A 24,276-nucleotide genomic window follows, 5' to 3' on the forward strand; every position below is an offset into this window, starting at 1 on the left:
GTATTTTATTGATTGAAATCCCTGTTGTTTGTATGTATACTAGTCCAGTGGGCGGTTCTACTAGTAATGATGTCATACAGGGACCACCCACTGGACTCATATAAACACCATGGGAATTCAATGAGTAAAATACAAGGTTTTTCAAAATCTTTTCCTATAAAAATGTATTTCCACATGATCAGCTCCTCCTGCTCAATAACATCCAGCCGGCAGATATGATACCATTTTTAGCAAGACAAATTCCCTTTAAAGATAGCTTTTTATGTCCAAAAATTTGTTTTCAAGTTATATATAAAAAAAAACAGCATGCAGAAGTTTACGTATAAGCAATTTGGAAGTGCCCTAGGTAACTTTTTTTAATAATCCAGAGATAGACATTGCTACAGTGTTTGTAAAACATTATTTCAATGACAAATCCAATTATAGGGGAATGTGGAGGTTTGGCTTTGCTAGAATCAGAACATTGAAAATAGAGTAAAATGTGTCTGTGGAGCATAGCTATATGTAAATGGATAGCTCAGATGAGAATCCTAATGAAGAATTACAAAGGATGTAGGCTGGTTATAATAATAAATCAATCCCTCCGTTATTAAGCCAGCTTTACTCATGCATAACACAATTTATGGAATACTGCAGTGAACTTGCTGCAGAATGGGCGTCTGAAGCTATCAAATAATCCTGACTCTGTACTTTGGGACTGAAATACATCTGTGTCCACATACACCCTCCTTTAAAAGCTAAGAAAAGAATAGATGCATCTTACCTGGACACCGGCACCAGTTGGCTATTGTGAATATTGATGAAATTCGTAGATCTGTCCCATCAAAATGCTCCACATAGTAAGCGTCTGCAGCAGAAATATGGAATAGTCACAATGTGATCTTCTCAGCAAGGAAAGTCATGCACAGAACATCCTCTGTCCTTCCCTCAATAACTCGCATGTAAATTTACACTGCAACACTCTGTGAACGCTGTAGAACTCCCCATCCGGCAGACATGTTATGTCCTCAGCACCGGTTTGATGTCCTCTTAGCCTTCCAGCCAAGCCATAGCTATAGTGTGTAGGAACGTACTGTATTTCACTGCAGTGACTTGCAGAAAAATCTCACAGCCGTCCTCTGTCTGCTCAGTGACTGTGAATGAGAGCTGCATGCATAATTCAATGCATTAAAATCTTCCTGCACTTCCTGGAGTAACTGGAACATCCAGTAATGGAATATTGATTGCGCTAACAATGAAATTCAGGAGAATGGGTTTTTTGCAACAACTACCTAGCCAATAAAAAATGAGTTTATATTTCCCAGGGATATTCTAGTTAACCTCTCATTATTCTAACCTCACCTATCTGATGGCCTGTAGGGCAGCAATCTTGATTCCACTTGGCATACACCGATCCGAGAAAATCAGGAGCCAGATGGGTCCTTCAATACTTTCTCATAATGGTACGCTACTGGTCATTATTAAGATACCAGATATTGTAAGTACATTTATAATAGCAGTGTCTGAAGAAGAATAAACTTCTAGAAAGGTCCAAAATATTTACAAGACACATCTACACAACCCATCAATGGCATTCAAAGAAGATGCAAAGATTACATGGCTAATAGATGTCAAACTTTCACCTAAAACATCTTAAGGCCTCTTTCACACGTCCATGAAAATCACGGACTTGTCAAGGTGCGTATTGCTCTCCATGTTCCGTGTTTATGGCACATGCGTGTTCTCCGTATGTTATCCGTGATAACACACGGAGAACGGGAACTTCTGCTCACCTGTCCCTGGCGTCGCTGTTCGTGGTGCTGATCTTCGGTCTCCGGTCCTGCCGACCCCTCGCTACTGCTGCTTCCGGCCACAGTGAAGTGAATATGCGATGAACATAATGAGCGGGGGTCGGGAGCAAGTGACAGCAACGGCAGAGACAGCAGCGCTGGAGACGGTGAGTATAGAAATTATTTTTATTTCACAGACACTTTTGTTTTCTCCGGTGCGTGTCACACGGATCACATCCGTGTGGTCCGTGTGCAGTCTATGTGACACCCGTGATGCCGGAGAAAAACAGACATGTCTACGTGTGGAGCACACGGGCACACGTATGCTTTACATGGACACACGGTCCATGGCAAAACACGCACGTGAGCGCAGACCCATTGATTTTAATGTGTCTACGTGTGCCCGTGTCTCCAGCACGTGAGGAAATGGACCAAACACGTACCGGAGACACGGACGTGTGAAGGAGGCCTAAAGCAAAGAAATTTAAGACATTATAATTTATATTTATTGGCTTACAACACCACTACCACACCTTAGTTGCTGGAGACCCTCATCATACACAACCCAGCTGCTGCAGAAAGTCATCATACATGCCTCAACTGCTGCAGAATCTCATCCTACACACCTCAGCTGTTGCATCACCTTATAATACACATCTTTGCTGCTGCAGAACCTCATCATAAACACCTCAGCTGCTGCAAAACCTTATGATACACACATCAGCTGCTGTATAATCTCATAATACATATCTCAGCTGCTACAGGACCAGAACTGCAATATTTTGATAAGTAAAGTTAGGTATGTGGCCAGATTTAAAGAAACCTGTCAGCATGATTTTGTAATATAAAGTAAAGCCATGGTTTTAATGTTGCTGTAATACAGATTAAATTGATACCTTTGGTGACAAAAGCCGCTTTGTTGTTCTTTTTTATTCACCATTTGAATTTTTCTGCTAATTAGATTTCAGTGCACGGGGGCTGGACTGTACACTGGGCCTTCTGCTCCCTGTCTATGATTCCTCACCCCCTCCACCTGCTCCGGTCATTGCATGACTTCCCTCCTCTGTTCAGCAGTACCTTTTAATTAACAAATTGGAATACAGTGGAACCTTGGTTTACGAGCATAATCCATTCTGGGAATGTGCTTGTAAACCAAGTTACTCGATAGCAAAGCAAAATTTCCCATAGGAAATAATGCAAGCTCAGACAATTCGTTCCACAACTTGTTCAATGTCCCATCCTGGTCCCCTATTTTGCCATTCCACACATGCACAAACACACACAAACACGCACGTACATACACTTATTATGCTCACCTTACCTTCCGTTCCATCGCCGGCCTCCCGGTTCTTGTAGCTCGCCGGTACAGGATGTGTATTGGGTAACCATCGCGACCGATGCCGAAGCTTCCGCTGCCAGAGCGCTGACGTCAAAGGTGCTGCCTTTGAGTAGCGGCTGACAGTGAAAATTCCTCCATTGTTGCGATGGTTACCCGATACACATCCTGTACCAGCGAACTACAAGAACCATGAGGCTGGCGATGGAACGGAAGGTAAGGTGAGCATAATATGTGTGTGTGCATGCGTGTTTGTGTGTGTTTGTATGTTTGTGTGTGTTTGCACGGACTACAAGAGCAGGTTAGAGCGCGGTTAAAGTACGGAACCAGAAGTGTGTGCGGTGAGTATTTGCTCGTACGACAAAGCTTGCTCGTAAACTGAGTTACAAATTTACAGCAAGCTTTGCTCGTATAGCGAAATACTCGCACACCAAGTTACTCGTAAACCGAGGTTCCACTGTATAGTTACAAAATATGGTCTGCACACAGTGTGTAGTTATTCGAGGTGCCATTGAAAACAGGTCAAAGACCCTTGTCCAATGTACCAGAAAAATTTACTGCACTCTCTAAATGATGCAAAGAAAAAAACGTTTATTGAAGCAACTTAATAGTGCAACTATGCTTCAAAGTTTCAACCCTTCCGGGTCTTAATCATGGGTCACTAAACAAAATTAAAAAGAATAATATCAAATACAGTAACCCAGTCAAACAAAAATTCTATACATATGTACAATATTTACAGAGTATTCAATGCTAAACATCAAAGAAAAAGGGTAACAATCAAATTGTGACATTCATATGGGCATGCCGAAAATTAGACTATGAGGTATGGCATCATAGGTAAATGAGCCAGGGATAGAAAGTAATAAAACAAGTAGCTAGTAAATAAAATTGGTATATACAAACAAGTTTACAGTGCACATACAATGGCAGAGCATGTATAATATCACAGTAGCTTGTGTTATTGCAAAGACATAGATTGTTATAGAGTCAAAGATTACAAAAGGGTTACAAGCAGAAATGGTGTTGTACCACGCCAGGGCATAGTCGAAGCATAGTCGCTCTACTAATTTGCTTTAATAAACGTTTTTTCCTTTGCATTATTTAGAAAGTGCTGTGAATCTTTCTGATATATTCACAGAGCGGAGGCAGGTGGATGGGGTCGGGGAATCACAGACAGGGAGGAGAAGACCCAGAGTACAGTCCAGCCCCTGCGCACAAAAATATAATTAGCAGAAAACTTCAAATGCTGATTTAAGAAAAACTATAACGTGGATTTATTCACCAAATGTATCAATTTAATGAGTGTTACAGCACCAATCTAGCCATGTCTTTATTATACATTACAAAATTGTGCGGACAGATTCTCTTTAACCTCCATGTTCCCTTGTGATATACTCTTCACCAATAACTTTGTTTTATAACAGTTTATTTTCAGTTTTCACAGTAATGTCATATGACAATATTGTAAGGGTCCAGTTTCTCTAACATCCAACAAAATACAAGATTTTTGGGGAAATAGGGCTCTCCTACATATCATTGTCTCTTGGTAGTTTTACCAGCAATAATTTGGCTCTCAAATATGAACTGTAACCTCTTAATTAGTTCCATTGACTTGAATACACAAGAAACAGGCCAATCAACTTACACTAACGAGCAAAAGGGTAACAATGCTTTGAATTTTTGAATTTCAGGCTCCATTTCTCACCAACCACTACAAATTTGAACGTGAAACTACCTTTATTTAATAGACAATCATCTTGCTATCTCTTACATAAATTTGACTTGCAACTATTTAGCATATGATTAGTTATTGCAGATTAATGTCATTTCACTGCATTGTTACTTTTTTGAGCCTCAAAATTTTGTTTTTTATTATTTTATTAGTATTTTCTATATCCCCCTTTCACGTACAAAACAGCCTGAATCCTTCTGGGCATGCTCTTGATCAGATTCAAGTATTTCTTGACTGAAATCTGATGCCAGGTCTCTTCTATATGTTAGTGCATACTGGTTGACTCACTTGGGCATGTATATAGCTTTTTCTACCACTCTAGCCACAAGTGTTCAATTAGGTTGAGACCTGGAGGCTGTGGAGGCCAATCCAGCACCTCTACTTCATTGTCAGTGAATCATTTGTTTGCCAATCGTGACGTATGCTTCAAGTCATTATCCTGCTGGAAAACTATGTCTTCCTTTTCATTACCGTAGTACTCAAGTGTACGACACAACTCGTCTTGTAGGATACTCACATATAGCTCAGCTTTGAGATCACTATCGATCCTGGTCCATTAGCCAACATCTTTGGCTGTAAAAAAAAAACCCCTATATTATCAAATTTCCTATATCGAACTTGACAAATCATTCAATTTCTCGATCTATTCCTCATAGAACCTTTTTCCCTTGTTTCTTTAAGACTCATTTGCACCCATCAGAGTCTAGTCTACTGACTTTCATCCCATCGCTCCAAATCACCTGCTTCCAATCTTCTACTGTCCATTTTTTGTACTTTTTTGAAAACTCAAGCCAATGCTTCTTATGATGATACTGAAGTGGAGTCTTCTTCACATTTTTTCGGGCCACCATTCCAGACTTGTGTAATGTGCGTCACATGGTGCTTGCATAGATGTCTGCGATTTCACTATTTTGAAGCATACAAGCCACCTCTACAGCCATGTTTGTCATGTCAGAACTGATAGACCTTCAGATGAGCCGACTTGTTGACTCCTGAAATTTTACCTGGACGTCCACCTCTTGGCTTTTGAATGGATGGATGGACTTCATTTCATATTCTTCAAACAGTCATAGCATTCACATGATGCAGTTTGGCAATTTTCTTGGCTGAGAGACCGCTATCGATGAGCTGAATAACGCTGTTTCTCTTTTCTTAGAAAATTTTCTTCATGGCTGCTCCTCGATTCAAACCAATGACCTTTAACTTATGAATCAACCTAATAATACATTGAGCTACTAGAGAATGTGAGAACTGGTTGTAATATCTCCACCAGGAGCAAGATAGTAACAATGCAATGACATGAATAGAATCTGCATAACTAATCATATGCTAAATAGCTGCATGTCAAATATGTGCATGAGATAGCCAAGATGATTGTCTATAAAATGAAGGTAGTCTCACTACCTGAAATGCTCAGTTCCAGAGCTGTCACGTCTTTTGATAGAGGCCATGGCACGGTACTGCACATCTGCCTCCCATTCAAATCAATAGGAGGCTGATGTGCAGTACCTTTGGCCACTATCAGTTGAAGGGGCAGCTCTGGAACTGAGCATTTCCTGCTACCCCTTGAGAATGACGGATCGTTGGATGGAGATGTCGGATGTTGGACCCTGGCTGATCAGATATTGATGACGTATCTTTAAGAAGTGGAAGTGGTTCACCCATATTCATCATTGGCTACATCGATATGTTGAGAAACAAGATTTCTCTCAAATACCTTGTGTTGCCAATAGTGCCTGTGAGTGGTGCTATTGCAGACCGCTCTTCCCCATTGCCTGACCCCTGGGCTCCATGACTTCTGGGATCCGGTGTTGTCACATCAACTTCCTGTTCACCAGACATGACTGCGGCCGGCTCCAGTCTCCGTGAGTCACTGGGCTGTGGGCAGCGTTTCACCACTCATCACAGCCCACCGTGTCTCCTGCTTGTGCACTCTGCAGTGAAGCAGGAGGGAGTAGGGAGATGATGGGCTGTGACGCTGCGCTGATACGAGTGGTGAAACACCACCAACAGCCCAGTCACTCAGGAAGACTGCGGCCCGCCTCAGTTGATGTGACATCACCGGATCCCAGAGGTCATGGAGCCCGGGGGTCACGTGAAAGGGGTGAGTGGAGCACAATAGCGCCGCTCACAGACACTATTGGCAACACAAGATATTTGAGAGAAACATTGTTTCTCAACATAATATCGATGTGGCCAATAATGAATATGGGTGAACTACCCCTTTAAGGATAGGATTGTAAAAGTAGTGGATGAACCCATTTAAAAGAAGCAGTTGGTTTTTTAACAAAAAAAAAAAAAAATGTAGTTATGAAAACAAATTATGTTATTAATCAGGAAAAAACTAAAGATTATGAGACTTGTTTTGCAGGATATGATCTAGAGGCCGTGTCACTAATCTGGGACCACTGTATGATTGATGGGAGCACTTAGAGGACTATCTCTTATTTGACAGCATCCCAGCTTGCCTTTTGAAAAGTCAGCCTGGCGCGACACCATCAAAGGCGTTTGACGCTCATTGGCCACAGATTACCGATATGGCCACTAAACTGGGTCTTACATATCAACTCACACCAACTCTAATTGGAACTATTATTAAAAAAAATCATAATAAACAGGTTCATTTTCAATTTTCTTCTCACTTCTATGAGAGCATCGGACTGTGTACTTATTTGACGGCAGGGAAGGCTTTATAAAATGGCCATTTTTTCAAGGCCCCTTCCTGATATTGTGATGTTCAAAGATTATTCTGAATGATAATAAACTAATTTGCTCATTTAGCCTAGGATCTAATAAAGACCTACTACCACTGTTTTATTTTTAATTATGCAGAGTCTTCTATTTTTCCAGAATATACCTCAAAGAGATTAAGAAACCTGAAAATAATTATACTTGAAAGAAAATCATATTTCAAATATGACATCACATATTTCTAGCACTTAACAGAAGGTATTTGCGCAATAGAAAAAATCCATGCTGGGAAGTAAATTGCATCCAACCTCTAAGGCAATTTTAACCTTCAGTGTTTTTCTTCAAAAAAGGAAACAGCAACAAAGTGCTCTGTAGGAGATGTGATCCGACGTTTGGTACATTTTCTGAATACAAAAGATAGCAAAGTGAGAGAGTCAAAAATACTAAAATTGCACACGACTCCTGGAAAGTCATTAGGATGTCCACAGCTCCGGTATTGCTCAAGTAGATGTTAACAAAACATGTTTGTCTTTGACTCGATATAGCAATGTCATCTAGCCAAAATTTAGTAAACTATTTTGCTGTTATATTAAAGGGGTTGTTCATTTATGGGGACATTATTACTTTTTAATTAAGGGGTTGTCCTGCCTTCTGCTACAGTAAACAGTAACACTATTTTATAGCAGACTTCTGAATCCTTACAGAGTGCACACGGCTCACTATCAAGACTCTCCAGTGTTGCTGGTGAGACAGAGCAGTCATGTGACTGCAAGTAAGGAATTTGCATGCAAGCGGTCACATGCTGACTAGATGTGCTGAGCCTCACCCAATAATTGAAATGTGGCCGTATGTATGGAAGTCGCGTACTTGTGGTCACATGTCAACTCACGATCGCCAGCAGCACAAAATAATTCCCTTAGCATGTGGTGCGCGTACTGTAAGTATTCAGAAGTCTTCAGTCACATAGACTTTAAGCATAAGACCAAAATCCTCTTTAAATAAATGTATTTAGGGTTAAAAATACATTTTCATTAAAGAATTTTCACCGTTTGGCTTTAACGGGTTTTTGTTGCCCTGTGCATACAATCTCAATGTGGTGTTTGTTCATAAATCAGCTGAGAGGAGCTCAGAAAAAGACAGATAAAAGATTTACAATCTCTCCAGAAGCCCATCAGGGCAAGCTCACTGACAAATCTCAGATAACTCATTTTGCAGCCAGCAATAGATGTGCAACACAGAAGCTATAGCAGACAAAGTGTGCAAAATGTTTAATGAAAACAGTTGCAAAAATGACTTTTTGCCCCCAAAACAAGCATTTAAATTAACCAAATAGACCCAAAAGGTGGATAACCCTTTTTATATAAACAAAGTATAAACATTATATACAGTATAACAATAAAGTTTTACCAGCATACAATTGGCATTTAGCTAGTATCGATCTACGCACGCCGTTGAGGTCTTCATTTAGCTAATTTTTGTTCAGATTGGATCCTGTATATCAGCACAATCGCATCATACAGGCCCATCAGAACAGCAAATGTGATATCCATTGTAGCAGGAACAGAATAAAATCAACCCGGGGTGGACATATCATTGATGCAATGTGTGCAGCTGCAAAGGGGCCCTAGAGGTAGGGGCCCATCACCACCATCAAATCAGCAACCAGCTTATACAGAGGAACAGTGGCCCATATACTGTTCTTGCACAAGGGCTCTCTGTGGTCTGTGTCCATCACTGAATTAAACACCACTGGTCACACAATTAGCATATGCCAAAGCAAATTTAGCTTTAGGGCCGCTTTACACGCTACGACATCGCTATCAATTGCTAGCGATGTCAAGCGCGATTGCACCCGCCCCTGTCGTACGGCCGATATGTGGTGATCGCTGCTGTAGCGAACATTATCGCTACGGCAGCGTCACACGCGCGTACCTGCTCTGCGACGTCGCTGTGACCGGCGAACTGCCCCCTTTCTAAGGGGGCGGTTCGTTTAGCGTCACAGCGACGTCACAGCAGCATCACTGAACCGCCGCCCAATAGAAAAGGAGAAGAGGAGATGACTGGCCGGAACATGCCGCCCCCCTCCTTCCTTCCTCCTTTTCCGGTGGGTGCAGGAAAGGAGATGTGTCGTTCCAGCGGCGTCACACGTAGCGATGTGTGGTGCGCAGGAACGACAAACAACATCGTACTGCAGCAGCACTGATATTATGGAAATGAACGACGTGTCAACGAGCAACAATTTTGCTTATTTTTGCGCTCGTTGATCGTCTCTCATTTATGTTACATGCTGCGATGTCGCTACCGGCGCCGGATGTGCATCACTAATGACGTGACCCCGACGATATATCAGCAGCGATGTCGCAGCGTGTAAAGTACCCCTTAGTCATTGCAACTCATTCAACCTTTGAGACCTACAGTGATCACATGAATGAAGGAGCCATTGTACTGTGTACACTATGAAATACTGTTCCCTCTTTTGCTTTTAGAAAAGAAAGTCCTATTTTTGTCCAAAATTTGTGCCTGATAGTGCAGTTCATTTACATGTGAGCTTTAATCAAGAACTACAATAATTGATAGAGATTTGTATGAAAAGGGAACTGTATTTGGTTAGAGCCAAAGAGGCAACAACATTCTACCAAGTACAGTGGCTCTTTGGTTCTTGCAGCCCCCATTGACCTTAAGCCGCTTTCACATTGCGTTTTCACCTACGTTCAATGGTCCCGTCAGGGCATCCGTCCGAATCCCCTCCCCCCGCAAAACGGGTTTTGGACCCCTACACCGATGGGGCTATTGACTATAATGGAGCAGACGGAGTCACGGTGTGGTATGTCTTGCAGCCTTTTCGGGCATATAAGTTTTCTGCAGGCAGACACCCAGACTTAGTAGACTGCGTTCGGGTGTCCGCCTGCAGAAATCGTATACGCCCAAAAATGGTGCAAGACAGCGCACACGCTGACTCCATCTTCTCCATTATACTCAATGGCCTTGTCGGCATATGCGTCCGAAACACGCTTTGCGGGGGAAGAGGGAGGGTTTGGACGGATGCCCGGCGGGACCAGTGAACGTAGGTAAAAACGCAATGTGAAAGCGGCCTTATACTGATGACGTTTCTGAGCCCTAACTCCAGTATACTATCTCTATCACTGAACTTGAAGAAAAAGAAGGGATCCAGCATTCAAGTTCCAATTGAATTAAAAAAAAATTCTTTATTCAACAAAGATAAAAGGGTTCTTCCATAATAATAAAATCCAAATTACATGGCAGGGTAGAAAAACGGAACGCGTTTTGGAGTGACAACTCCTTACTCTGAACGTTTTTTCTACCCTGCCATGTAATTTGGATTTTATTATTATGGAAGAACCCTTTTATCTTTGTTGAATAAAGAAAAAAAATTAATTCAATTGGAACTTGGATGCTGGATCCCTTCTTTTTCTTCAAGTTCAGTGATTGCCTGCAGCCCGGTCTGGCTGTGTCCTGATCCCTGCACCGTTTCTTTTGGTAGTTCTTCAGGTGGGTGAGCTGGTAATTTTTTCTCTTATTATCTCTATTACTGGTATATTTTTTATAAGATCCAGAAGATAGATTCTTCACTTGCCTTTCATGTTTTCACTTTAAGTTCAATTAACTTTTATTGTGTTAGAGATGAGAAGTTTTACTCACTCAGGTAGCGTTCAGGATCGGCACAGGTATACCGTGGTGAAGACGCAGAGTAAAGACACACACTTGGGTATCATTCTAAATGTCACGTTATTAGTCATAAGGCTGCCTCTTTTGTAGGAACTTTTTGGATTAGATAAAAACATATCACGATATCACAGATTTGTTACAGGAATATTATTGGAACAATAAAATGTCAGGATAATTGGAGTAAGAGGAGAAAGAAAGAGCAAGATAGGGTCTTAACTGTGAGATACGGTGAACCTACAATTTAGGTTTTGCTCACCTGGGGGGATTGTTTCAGACAAACGGGAAAAATCTTGGAAAAACAGCTGCTGCGGCCCCAGTATCAAGGATACTTTGTGATAGCCACTAGGAGTGGAAAGGGTGTATTGCCACCCTGCTGGGCAATAATGATGAATGCTGGATCTGCAATATGTGGCTTTATTATACATGTTTCGAAGGAACTTCCTTCATCAGGATTATCACATTTACATATGGTACTTGACAGGGGTGTATATATAGCAGGAAAAAAGGTGCGATACAGCCAACCGTTAAGTCAGCGGATCCATGCGCATTTCAAACATAAGATAAAACACAAGGTGGAGAATCTCTTTCACAAATAGTGTCCTAAAAACATATACATGCGATGATCTTCTTGGATGTAATTATTTTTCTTATTTTTTATTTTCTTATTTTTCTTGGATGTAATAATTTTAACCCCAAATGTACATCGCATTTATATGTTTCTAGGACACTATCTATGAAAGAGAATATTTATCTCGTTGTCATGCTAGGTATGGGGAAGTACCAAGAGAACAGCGAAAGGAAAGTATTTAAACCCTGTGTCTAGGGAAAGGGGAGATGGTGACCCCTGACCAAAACCTAACGCTGGTCCCTGGGGTCCCTCACCACCCAAGATAGGTTCCGTACCTATGCACCGAGCCGGATACCTGACCCTATGCATTGCTAGTGATGGACCCTAAATAGGGAATGGATGGGACGACCTCTTCGTCAACCCCAATAAACACTAGAGAAGCCACAAGGAGGACACACAGGGGGAAAATGCATAAACCACTTATCCAGAGATGACGCCGGTAGAAGTTTAGCAAGGTTTCAGCAACAATACTACAGATGAGTACAAGCCTCCTGCTTGAAACAACAGTTTGAATGAGCTGAGCAATCTCACCAGCACAACTCCAGCAAAGATGGACGTATTTACCCGCAAGGGAAATAAACAGCAGCTGGATGGAAGAAAGTCAGGGAGCATTTTGTGCAGCCAAACGCTGTGACCTTCTATTGCCAGAAATCACATGACTGTCTGTCACCTATGACACAACCGTGACACTCCTGTTTTATCTTATATTTGAAATGCTGCATGTATCGGCTGACTAATCAGTTGGCTGTATCGCGCCTTTTCTGCTGCTATATATACTCTACAGTTCAAAAGTTTGTGGTCACTTAGATATTTCTTTATTTTTGAAAGAAAAGCACATTTTTTTTCAATGAAGCTAACATTAAATTAAACAGAAATATACTCTATACATCTATACATTGTTAATGTGGTAAATGACTATTCTAGCTGCAAACATCTGGTTTTTAATGCAATATCTATATAGGTGTATACAGGCCTATTTCCAACAACCACCACTCCAGTGTTCTAATGGTACATTGTGTTTGAAACTCTGTTAGAAGGCTAATGGATGTTTGGAAATCCCTTGAAAACCCTTGTACAAGCATGTTAGCACAGCTGAAAACAGTTTTGCTGATTATAAAAACTATAAAACTGACCTTCCTTTGAGCTAGTTGAGAATCTTGAGCATTACATTTTTTGGTTCCATTAAACTCTCAAAATGGCCAGAAAAAGAGAACTTTCATGTGAAACTGGACGGTCTATTCTTGTTCTTAGAAATGAAGGATATTCAATGCGAGAAATTGCCAAGAAACTGAAGATTTTCTACAACGGTGTGTACTACTCCCTTTAGAGGAGAGCACAAGCAGGCTTTAACCAGAGTAGAAAGAGAAGTGGGAGGTCCCGCTGCAAAACTGAGCAACAAGACAAGTACATTAGAGTCTCTAATTTGAGAAATCGACGCCTCACAGGTCCTCAACTGGCAGTTTCATTAAATAGTACCCGCAAAACGCCAGTGTTAATGTCTAAAGTGAAGAGATGACTCCGGGATGCTGGCCTTCAGGGCAGAGTGGCAAAGAAAAAGCCATATCTGACACTTGATAATAAATGGAAAAGATTAATATGGGCAAAAGAACAGAGACATTGGACAGAGGAAGATTGGAAAAAACTGTTATGGACAGACGAATCGAAGTTTGAGGTGTTTGGATCACACAGAAGAACATTTGTGAGACGCAGAACAACTGAAAAGGTGCTGGAAGAGAGCCTGATGCCATCTGTCAAGCATGGTGGAGGTAATGTGATGGTCTGGGGTTGCTTTGGTGCTGGTAAAGTGGGAGATTTGTACAATGTAAAAGGGATTTTTAATAAGGAAGGCTATCCCTCCATTTTGCAAAGCCATGCCATACCCTGTGGACAGCGATTGATTGGAACCAATTTCATCTTACAACAGGACAATGACCCAAAGCACACTTCCAAATTATGAATGAACTATTTAGGGAAGAAGCAGGTATTCTATCTTTAATGGAGTGGCCAGCCCAGTCAACAGATCTCAACCCTATTGAGTTGTTGAGGGAACAGCTTGACCGTATGGTACACAAAGTGCCATCAAGCCAATCCAACTTGTGAGAGGGGGGAAGCATGGGGTGAAATATTCCAGATTATCTTATCAAATTAACAGCTAGAATGCCAAAGGTCTGCAAAGCTGGAATTGCTGCAAAGGAGCATTCTGTGATGAAAGCAAAGTTTGAAGAAGAAAATTATTATTTCAAGTTAAAATCATTATTTTTAACCTAGTCAATGTCTGGACTCTATTTCCTATTCATTATGCAACTCATTTGTTAAATAAAAGTATGATTTTTCATGGAAAAGACAAAATTGTCTGGGTGACCCCAAACTTTTGAACTGTAGTGTATACCCCTGTCCAATAGCATATGTAAATGTGATTATCCTGATGAAGGAGTTTACTCTGAAAAGCATAGAATACAGTCACATATTGAAAATGCAGCATTCATCTTTATTGCACAGCAGTGTGGCAATCACAATTTTCCACTCGTACAGAATAATTGGAATGGAATATGATGGATTATACTTATGAGACATGATGATGCACAAAGCTTATATAAAGAGACGCCCTCCTTAATTAATTAACCTTGGACAACACAAAAAGGGTTTCTTGATACATCTCCAAAAACAGGAAAAAAACAACTCCCAGAAATAGTTATGTATTGTAAGTTACCTCCCATTCTCATAGAAGCCACCTGGTCTTACAAAATGGAAATTTACAAAAACAATCTTTTACAAAATCACAGTTCAACTATGAGATAAGTTTTAGTGTGTACCAAGTTCACTAATAATGAAGACTAGAAATGCAATGATAAACCAGAGAAAAAGAAAGCGATGACACAATGTATTAGCTATATCTTTCACAATCGAAATCTTCATCCTATCTATGACCAGCACTATATTAACAATTTTGCTAGTTGGCTTCGGAAGGCCGTAACAAACTTGTGAGCACATTTTTGGCAGCTCTTATGCTTAAGTTTCTTCATGTACCAAAATCTGTGAGATTTCACTTTTTTTAGTATTACACAAGCATTAAAATTATACTACTGTGAAATGAACTCAAAACATATCCTAGAGAGAGAGAAAATAAGGAAAATTCTCATTTCTGCTATAGATTATAATAATCTGTGGGATAAAAACAAGAATATAATTATTAGTGATGAATGAGCATCATCGGCACTGCTTGTTACTCTCTGGCTGTATATGGTGGGAGACCCAAACAGGCCCATCAATGACTTTCCATAATGCTAGTTAATCGCATTGAGCTGGTCCGAGCATCTGACCAGCTCGAATCAAGGAATGAGCATTCAAGCTTTTTAATGCTTGCTATCACTAATAATTAGAAGTGAAAGGGGTCGTCCACTACTCATCCAACCCCTACTCAACTGCTATACTCCACCTTCTAAAATAGTAACAAATTGTACTCACCACCAGTGCAGGATTCATTCTAGTGACGTCAGCGCCTGGTGTCCTGAGGCACGGGTGATATTGTTATACCACATAAGCCATGCAGCCAACCAGCTGATGGGCCACTTCACTCTCACTTCAGATGTAACTGACAATCAAAAGCAGTCATACATCAGGAGCTCTCACTTCATCTGGGAGTCAGTGAAAGTGAAGAAGCCCATTAGAGTTCAATGATTGTCTGCAGGGCACACATCACATGCCACGCAATCCTCAGGATCCCCACTACTGACGTCAACCGAACAGCACTAGTACCTTAGATGAGCACAGATTGTTATTATTTTAGAAAAGGAAACATAGTAATTGAGAAGCGTTTGTCCGAGTAGTGGATAACCCATTTGAGAGTGTTAATTCAGGCATAGAAAAATACCATAGCTGATAGGATCTAGTTAACCCCTTCACGACCTTGGACGGATATATCCGTCCAGGATCGTGTCCCGTTAAGCCCCGCCCCCTGCCGCGGGCAGGCGGCGTGGATCGGCACACATATCAGCTGTTTTCAACAGCTGACATGTGTGCCTGCTAGCCGCGGGTGGAATCGCTTCCACCCGCGGCCATTAACCCCTTAAATCTTGCTGCCAAAGTCTGGCAGCAAGATTTAAATGCGCGCGGCCATGTTTGTTACTTACCGCCGCCCCCATCGGAAGTCACGTGTGTTATCACGTGACTATCGGTGGTTGCCATCGTAGCACAGGGTCATGTAATGACGCCTGCTGCTACGATGGTTCACTTTCGTTTTCCCTCGGCCGAGAGCAGAGGGAAAACCAAAGTGACTGAATCTGCTGATTACAGCTGTATTGCTGTGATAAGCAGATAGCGATCAGCGATCGGATTGCTGATCGCTATAGCCCCCTAGGGGGACTAGTAAAATAAAAAAAAAAGTAAAAAAAAAAGTTTTAAAAAAATTAAAAAAAAACAAAAAACCTAAAAGTTCAAATCACCCCCCTTTCCCCCCATTGAAAATTAAAGGGTTAAAAAATAAATAAATATACACATGTTTGGTATCGCCGCGTTCAGAAATGCCCGATCTATCAAAATATAAAATCAATTAATCTGATTGGTAAACGGCGTAGTGGCAAAAAAATTCCAAACGCCAAAATTACGTTTTTTGGTCGCCGCAAGTTTTACGCAAAATGCAATAACAGGCGATCAAAACGTAGCATCTGCGCAAAAATGGTTCCATTATAAACGTCAGCTCAAGACGCAAAAAATAAGCCATCACTGAGCCATAGATCCTTAAAAATAAGAACGCTACGTGTTTCGGAACATGGCGCAAAACGTGCGCCACTTTTATTGGACAAACTTGTGAATTTATTTTAACCCCTTAGATACAAGTAAACCTATACATGTTTGGTGTCTACAAACTCGCACCGACCTGAGGCATCACATAGATACATCAGTTTGATCATATAGTGAACACCGTGAATAAAACATCCCAAAAACTATTGTGCGATGACACTTTTTTTGCAGTTTTTCCACACTTGGAATTTTTTTGCTGTTTTCCAGTACAATATATGGTAAAACCTATGGTTTCATTTAAAAGTACAACTCGTCCCGCAAAAAACAAGCCCTCATATGGCAAGATTGACAGAATAATAAAAAAGTTACGGCTCTCAGAAGAAAAGGAGCAAAAAACAAAAACGCAAAAACGGAAAGTGCCCGGGGGCTGAAGGGGTTAAACAATGATTCCTAAAAGTGTGGCAGCTAGCTACAGGGCCACAAGGGGGTGAGAGTGAAGATATAAAAAGGTAGTTAAAGAGAAGTCTGAATAAGCAAAACCTATAATTCTGACAACACGAGCAAATTATTGAAATTTATATTCAATAAAGTTTAAAAATATACATACAAATAATAAGAAGAGAGTGTGATGCATGAGTATACACAGGCACATAGTGGTTACATAGTACTGCTTAAACAGATAATACCAATGGAGTAAAAAATATTTGCATATTAAAATACATAGCAAAAAGAATTATTATATCTAGAGTTGAGCGAGTACCTAACTATTCGTACTTGCGATACTCATAATGAGTACTGTCTAATACTCGTGTATTCATTCCAAATAGCGTGTGCAATGCAAGTCAATGGGGAAAAACTCACAAAGTAACGAGTAACCCGAATGCCGTACTATTCGTGTGAACAACGAATAGTGCGGAATTCGGGTTACTCGTTACATTGCAAGTTTTCCCCCATTGACTTGCACTGCACATGCAATTCGGAATGACTAAACGAGTATTAGAAAGTACTCGTTATGAGTATAGCGAGTATGAATAGTTAGTTACTCGCTCAACTCTAATTATATCCAATGTATGTAACTGTATAAATAAATTAGTTTATAGTTTATAATATAAGGGTACTAAAATGGGGCAGCCAATATGCAAATATACGGTACATGCCTCACGGCTATGGCCTGAGAATGCCATTAACTAAACAATGATGAGTAAGGCACATGGAAGACAAGGCAAAATAAAAAGAGAATAGAGGTTGGAGTAAAGCCACTATACATGTAATTGCTATAGTGAAAGACAACAAGCTAAAGCCCAAATGCTATGTATAGCAAACATGGTATTGCATCCAACAATATATTGCATATATTATCTTTGCAAACACCTGACACGTGTTTGGCCGTGCCTTCTTCCAAGGACATTATGGTATTATTATCTCGTAAGGCAGTAATATGTTACCACTATGTGCATGTGCATATTCATGCATCACATCCTCTTTTTATTGCATTATATGTTTGTATGTATACTGTATATTTAAACTTTTTTGAAAAAATTAAATAATTTACTGGATGTTGTTGTAGTTAAAGGTTTCGCTTCTCCACTTAAACTGCACAGAATCGTTTTGGGAAAATACTTCATTTAGTCATACAAAACATTTTACAGGGGGTCCACAGTATAGTGAGGCCACACGGGTAGCACTAACTCCTGGGCCTTTTTCCCTGATGAAGTAAAGAAAATCTCCCCTGCGAAACGTGCATTGGGCTTGCTGAGGTCATCATACTGGGAGCAGCTGTTCATCTTTCTGCTTGTAAGTGCAGCATTGCCCACACTTTGCTCACACAGTGGATATAATATATTTCATTACTGTACTGATCAGGGTCATTCAACAACCATGGACTTTAAACAGAGATGTTCACTGATATTATAATAAGTCACTTGACATTTTGTTAAACTCTGGTCTGTTCGCTATTAATCCAATTTTTGGGTGCATATTCTGATTATATGTTTCTGTACACTATGTGGCTACAGTCTGGCTATTTGTTTTTGGCTGTCTCCCTAGATTTTAATGAGTGTGTATTTTAAATGTATTTTTGTCACCATGTCTTAAAAATAAAATTGAATTTTGAAATTTTGCACTATAAAAACTCAGGTCTCTTTGCATTGTTACCGAATCATTTTGACATTTGTGAATGGGAAATAACCCCAAATGACAATTTTTGAGGTACATGAAAGACACAGTTAAAAAATCCATACCAACTTGCCATCTAAATAAGAAGAAATAAGAGCTGAATTGCTTTCATCCTGTACAATATTTCATTATAACTATGGATGGTTGTCCATATTCTAGGTTAATAATATACAGGCAAATATTAGACCAAATTAGTAAAATCAGCTAAAAAAATTAATGAAATAAAGAGACTTTGCTTGAAGGAACACAGCATAGTAATGCTAGTACTGACTGGCACTAGCTATGTTCAATGATCCACTGTTTTACATGTAAGAACAGACGGCCCTTTGTGACATGTTTTCTATGTAGCTTAATGTGACAAGTAACTAGTAGAATCATGGACATACAGTTATTTTATTATTATTAGTATGAATAATAGCACTGATAAAAACAGTATATTTGTTGAAATGTGGGATAATGTTGACTTATATTTTTAAATGTATATTCTAGATTATTTCTTATTTGTACTTTTTTATTCTTTTTATTGAGCCTGTATGTTAGTGTTAGAATTAGATCATTGCAGAAAAGAGTACAACTGGCCTATAAGTATGCTAATACCATACCAGAAGAAATGTAGGAACAATTATAAGTATCATATAGCAATGTATTTATCTGTTTCATAATAAGTAGTTGGTGTCAGATTAGGTTGTCCTGTTTACGTCAGTATGACTCCCCTAATACAGATAATACAGAAGCACCCAAACGCTGAACCCGAACTCTGTTTTTTTTTGGTCTGTGTTTGGTATGAACACCAAACCTTGGGTTGGCTCATCTCTAATGATCATTTCTCTACCATAAGCCGTCTGTAAAGGCGTTTCAGAGAATTTGGCAGTACATCCAACCGGCCTCACAACAGCAGATCACCTGAAACCACACCAGCTCAGGACCTCCACATCCAGCATCTTTACCTCCAATATGGTCTGAGACCATGCACCCAGACAGCTGCTGTAACAATTGGTTTGCATGACCAAAGAATTTCTGCACAAACTGTCAGAAACCATCTTAGGTAAGCTCATCTGCATGCTCGTTGTCCTCATCGGGGACTGCACCTTACTGCAGTTCATCATTGCAACTGACTTGATTATTCAAATTCTCACATTTGATGGCATCTGACACGTTAGAGAGGTGTTCTCTTTACGGATAAATCTCGGTTTTCTCTGTACAGGACAGATGACAGTCTGGCAAATGGTGGTCACACCAGATACATATTGGTTTTCTGCCACCCCCCCTATATTGTAAAACTGCACATTTTAGAGTGGCCTTTTATTTTGGAAAGCCTAAGGGACACCTGTGTAATTATCATGTTGTATAATCAGCACATTGATATGACTCATCTGTGAGATGACTTTGTGAGTGTCTCCTATTTTTGGGAGACTTGTGACCGCTATGGAATCTGAGTGTCATTGCCTTGTGAAACTCTGAGTTTTCCACATATTTGCTTTCTTTTGGTGCAGCAAAAGTTAAGTAATTTTCCTTGCTGGAAGCTTCATGCTAGTTAATCTCAGGTGCAGCCAATGTAGGACCACTCCCCCCACCTTAAATAGTCACACATTCCATCACCTAATGCCAGTTATACAGATTCATTTTGAACTGACCACCTTGGAGGAAATAAGCTTCTTGTAGCTGCTGGAGTTTTGTTGTCTGCAGCCCTGGTGTCTGGCTGCAGATTTGAAGTATATCCTTTTTGTCTATGTTATTATTATTATTATTTATTTATAGAGCACCATTGATTCCATGTTCCCCAGTCTGTTTACCTTCCCCTGTGTCGGACTATTGTAGAGTTAAAGTTTAATGCACTCAGCGACCTTTGCACTAGCCAGGGTGATTGGAAGGACAGATAGTGACTAGGCACATGATGGTGACGAGGGGAAGGAATCATATAGGAACGTTAGGGGAGCTCAGGGTTCAGACACAGATTAGTGTCAGGAGGTGTGCCTATCCCACTCAAAATCAGCAAGGCCTTCCTGTCCCTTTCCATTCCCATTGTACCGCTGTGTTGTGCCATGCGCCAGACATCCCCTTGTCCGAGCAAGACAATGGATTATCTCAGCAAAGGAGAAGTGCTCACTACCATGATTTAGACAAATTTGTGAACAATATTTGAGAGAATAAAGCCTTAGATATAAATAGAAAAAGTCATACTTCTCTGACTTCAGCTCATTTTGGACTCAAATTTGGGCTTTATAATGGCCTTCATGTACAAACCCTGGCAAAAAAATTATGGAATCACCTGGCTCTGAGGATGTTCATTCAGTTGTTTACTTTTGTTGAAAAAAAAACCAAAGCACAGACATGGCTAAAGTCATTTCAAATGGCAACTTTCTGGCTTTAAGAAACACTACAAAAAATCATGAAAACATAATGTACTAGCCAGTAACGGTTACTTTTCAAGACCAAACAGGGGAAAAAAATTATGGAATCACTCAATTATGAGGAAAAAATTATGGAATCATGAAAAACAAACAAAAGAACAGTCCAATACATCACTAGTATTTTGTTGCACCACCTCTGGCTTAAATAACAGCTTGCAGTCTCTGAGGCATGGACTTAATGAGTGACAAACAGTACTTTTTTTCAATCTATTGTATATTATATATATATGTATATACTACATATATTTTATACTAGCTGTACTACCCGGCTTCGCCCAGGTTAATAACTGCTGCCCGGGATAGTAACCGTCTCTCTGTTTCTCTCCCATTCTCTGTCTGTCTCCCCCTCTGTATATCTCTCTGTCTCTCTCTCTATCTCTCTCTATCTCTTTGTCTGTCTGTCTCTTTCCCTGTCTGTCTCTGACTGTCTCTGTCTCTTTCTCCGTCTGTCTCAATCTCTTTCCCTGTCTGTCTCTTTCCCTGTCTGTCTCTTTCCCTGTCTGTCTCTTTCCCTGTCTGTCTCTTTCCCTCTCTTTCCATGCCTATCTCTTTCCCTCTCAGGAGTAGGCAATGTAGATAATGGTGATGAAACCGGTCTTTGAGCGCTAATGATGGATCAGATTCTAAATGTTCTTTTGAAGATTAGGCTTTATTGTTAAAAAGATAAAGCTCTTGTTATCACTTCACAACGCGTTTCAGCAAGATCCCCTTGCTTTCCTCCTCTGATCCATCATTAGCGCTCAAAGACCGGTTTCATCACCATTATCTACATTGCCTACTCCTGAAAGGGAATCCGGCAAAGAGCTGCTGAGGATCACAGAATCTATCAGTTCACTTTGATTAATCCAGCGGGAGGACGGAGAGCCGACCTGAAAGCTCCAGGATCAAAGGAGTCGGTGAACCAGGAGCCATCAGCGTTAAGCCTCCAGCTCCATCCAGCCAAAAGGATCGGATAACACCAGTTACCACAGCCCCTCAAAACCAGAGGAATTACACGCTCATCACCGAGGTTGTGCGAGGGCGCACAACTAAAGCAGGTGAGCAGCTTCTAACTACACTAATCTAACACAAATACATCGGGTGCTCTTAGATTGCACTATTGATTTATTTTACAGTATCTCTTTCCCTCTGTCACTTTCCCTGTGTCTGTCTCTTTTTCTGTCTCTTTACCTGTCTTTGTCTGTCTCTTCCCCTCTCTTTCCCTGTCTGTCTCTTTCCCTGTCAGTCTGTTTCTTTGTCTGTGTCTGTCTCTTGGTCTGTCTGTGTCTGTCTCTTAACCTGTCTCTCTCTTTCCCTCTCTTTCCCTGTCTGTCTCTTTCCCTGTCAGTCTGTCTCTTTGTCTGTGTCTGTCTTTGTGTCTGTCTCTTACCCTGTCTATGTCTGTTTCTTACCCTGTCTGTGTCTGCCTCTTTCCCTGTCTGTGTCTGTCTCTTTCCCTGGCTGCATTGTAACACGCCAACATTCCATATAAGGGTGTGGCTGCGCATTCTTCTGAAGTTCTGGCTGCACTGTGGCTCCCAGCTCCATTCGCTTTAATGGAGGCAGGTTTTTTGGCGAATAACTGTAAAGCGCGGGGTTAAAATTTCCCCTCAAAACATAGCCTATGACGCTTTCGGGGTCCAGAAGTGTGAGTGTGCAAAATTTTGCGGCTGTAGCTGCGACGGTGCAGATGCCAATCCCGGACATACACACATACAGCTTTCTATACACACATACACACATTCAGCTTTATATATTAGATTTATTTCTGTCTTGCTGCATAAGAAAGTGGAGCATTTCGATTTTCATTGTCATTATGAAGTTCCGTTCTTAAATTGGTTTTGGAAGAGTTCTGTGTTCTTGTCCCCTTGCATCTAGCAGAGTTTGCATCGTTGAAGAAAACTAGATCCTCTTCCATTGAAAATAAGTGTTCAAGCTACTGTTGCCTAAGGGGGAAAAACATATTTTGGTGTCCTGCTAGAGAAAATGCCAGCCTTTGAGCCTCATAGCCAAAACCTCCAACTGACTTTTTGATAGGTTCAGGTCATGAACTAAATCATTTAGATTAACCTGGTTTAGTTTGTGATGTTCCCCAGACTTATGGCCTTTAAAATCATCACCTTCTCGATTCAGCTTTTTCTTCAACCAAATCAACATCTGAATTTTCTTCCGGATCCAAGGTCTAAGATGTTGGTGGAGTGGGAACTGGGAGCTCTGAGCTTAATCAATGTTTGGCTATTTCACAGAACTTTTTTGTCATACAGAAAACAAAGCAATCTGTAGAAGGGTCTCTTGTCTCCGTCCATTCCATTTAAAGAGCAAATGACATGTGCAGTGATTTACCATTAAGCCAACTTGAGAGAAGTGTAACACAAAATGTACAACAAATACCTGAAGACCAAAGTTTGACTTATCTCCAAGTTTGCATTGAAAACACAGGAAACAACTTTTCTTCACCATCGACGCTTTGCTTCTTCTCTGTGATGTTAAAGTCACTTCACCACAATATATGGCAACAGTTTTTGGGTGGTTTACACAACTGAGCAGCATGTTTAACCCATTCACGATCGAGGACGTACCGGTACATCCTAAATCATGAAGGGGTAATCACCGTCGTCTGCTGTGATCCTTGCACATGTCTGTTGAATTGAACGCAGACATGTGTGTAAAGGCCACTTTACACACAGAGATAAATCTGTGGCAGATCTGTGGTAGATCTGTGGTTGCAGTGAAATTGTGGACAATCAGTGCCAGGTTTGTGGCTGTGTACAAATGGAACAATATGTCAATGATTTCACTACAATCACAGATCTGCCAAAGATTTATCCCTGTGTGTAAAGTGGCCTTTACCCTCTTAGATTGTGCTGTCAAAATGTGATAGTGCGATTTAAATGGCTGTGGCGGGGAAATCGCCTTTCCCTGCCACCATCGGAGGCCCCATGACGCGATCACGGGGAGCCGATGGTTGCCATGGTAGCGACGAGTCATGTGATACCTCTTGTAACAGGCTGTGCCGTTCTGATCATCAGAAACGAACCAGCAATCAGACTGCTGATCCTTATAGTACCCTAGGAGGACTAGTAAAATAAAAAAAATGAAAAGAAAAAGTTTAAAAAAAAAAACAA

General features: G+C 40.7%; 1 protein-coding gene across 2 annotated transcripts in view; it reads right to left on the reverse strand.

Moving 5' to 3' along the window:
• Nucleotides 1-24,276, reverse strand: part of CNTN1 (contactin 1) — a 308,991-nt gene that overhangs the window by 208,748 nt on the left and 75,967 nt on the right. The window contains exon 2 of one of the 2 annotated variants that reach the window (XM_075344989.1): nucleotides 764-847. The exons of the other annotated variant lie outside the window; for it this stretch is intronic. The gene's annotated coding sequence lies outside the window, so the exon portion shown is untranslated. The remainder of the gene's footprint in view (nucleotides 1-763; nucleotides 848-24,276) is intronic. 2 annotated transcript variants of the gene reach the window in all.

The sequence above is a fragment of the Anomaloglossus baeobatrachus genome, chromosome 4 (genome assembly GCF_048569485.1).
Source record: "Anomaloglossus baeobatrachus isolate aAnoBae1 chromosome 4, aAnoBae1.hap1, whole genome shotgun sequence".
NCBI lineage: Eukaryota > Metazoa > Chordata > Amphibia > Anura > Aromobatidae > Anomaloglossus > Anomaloglossus baeobatrachus.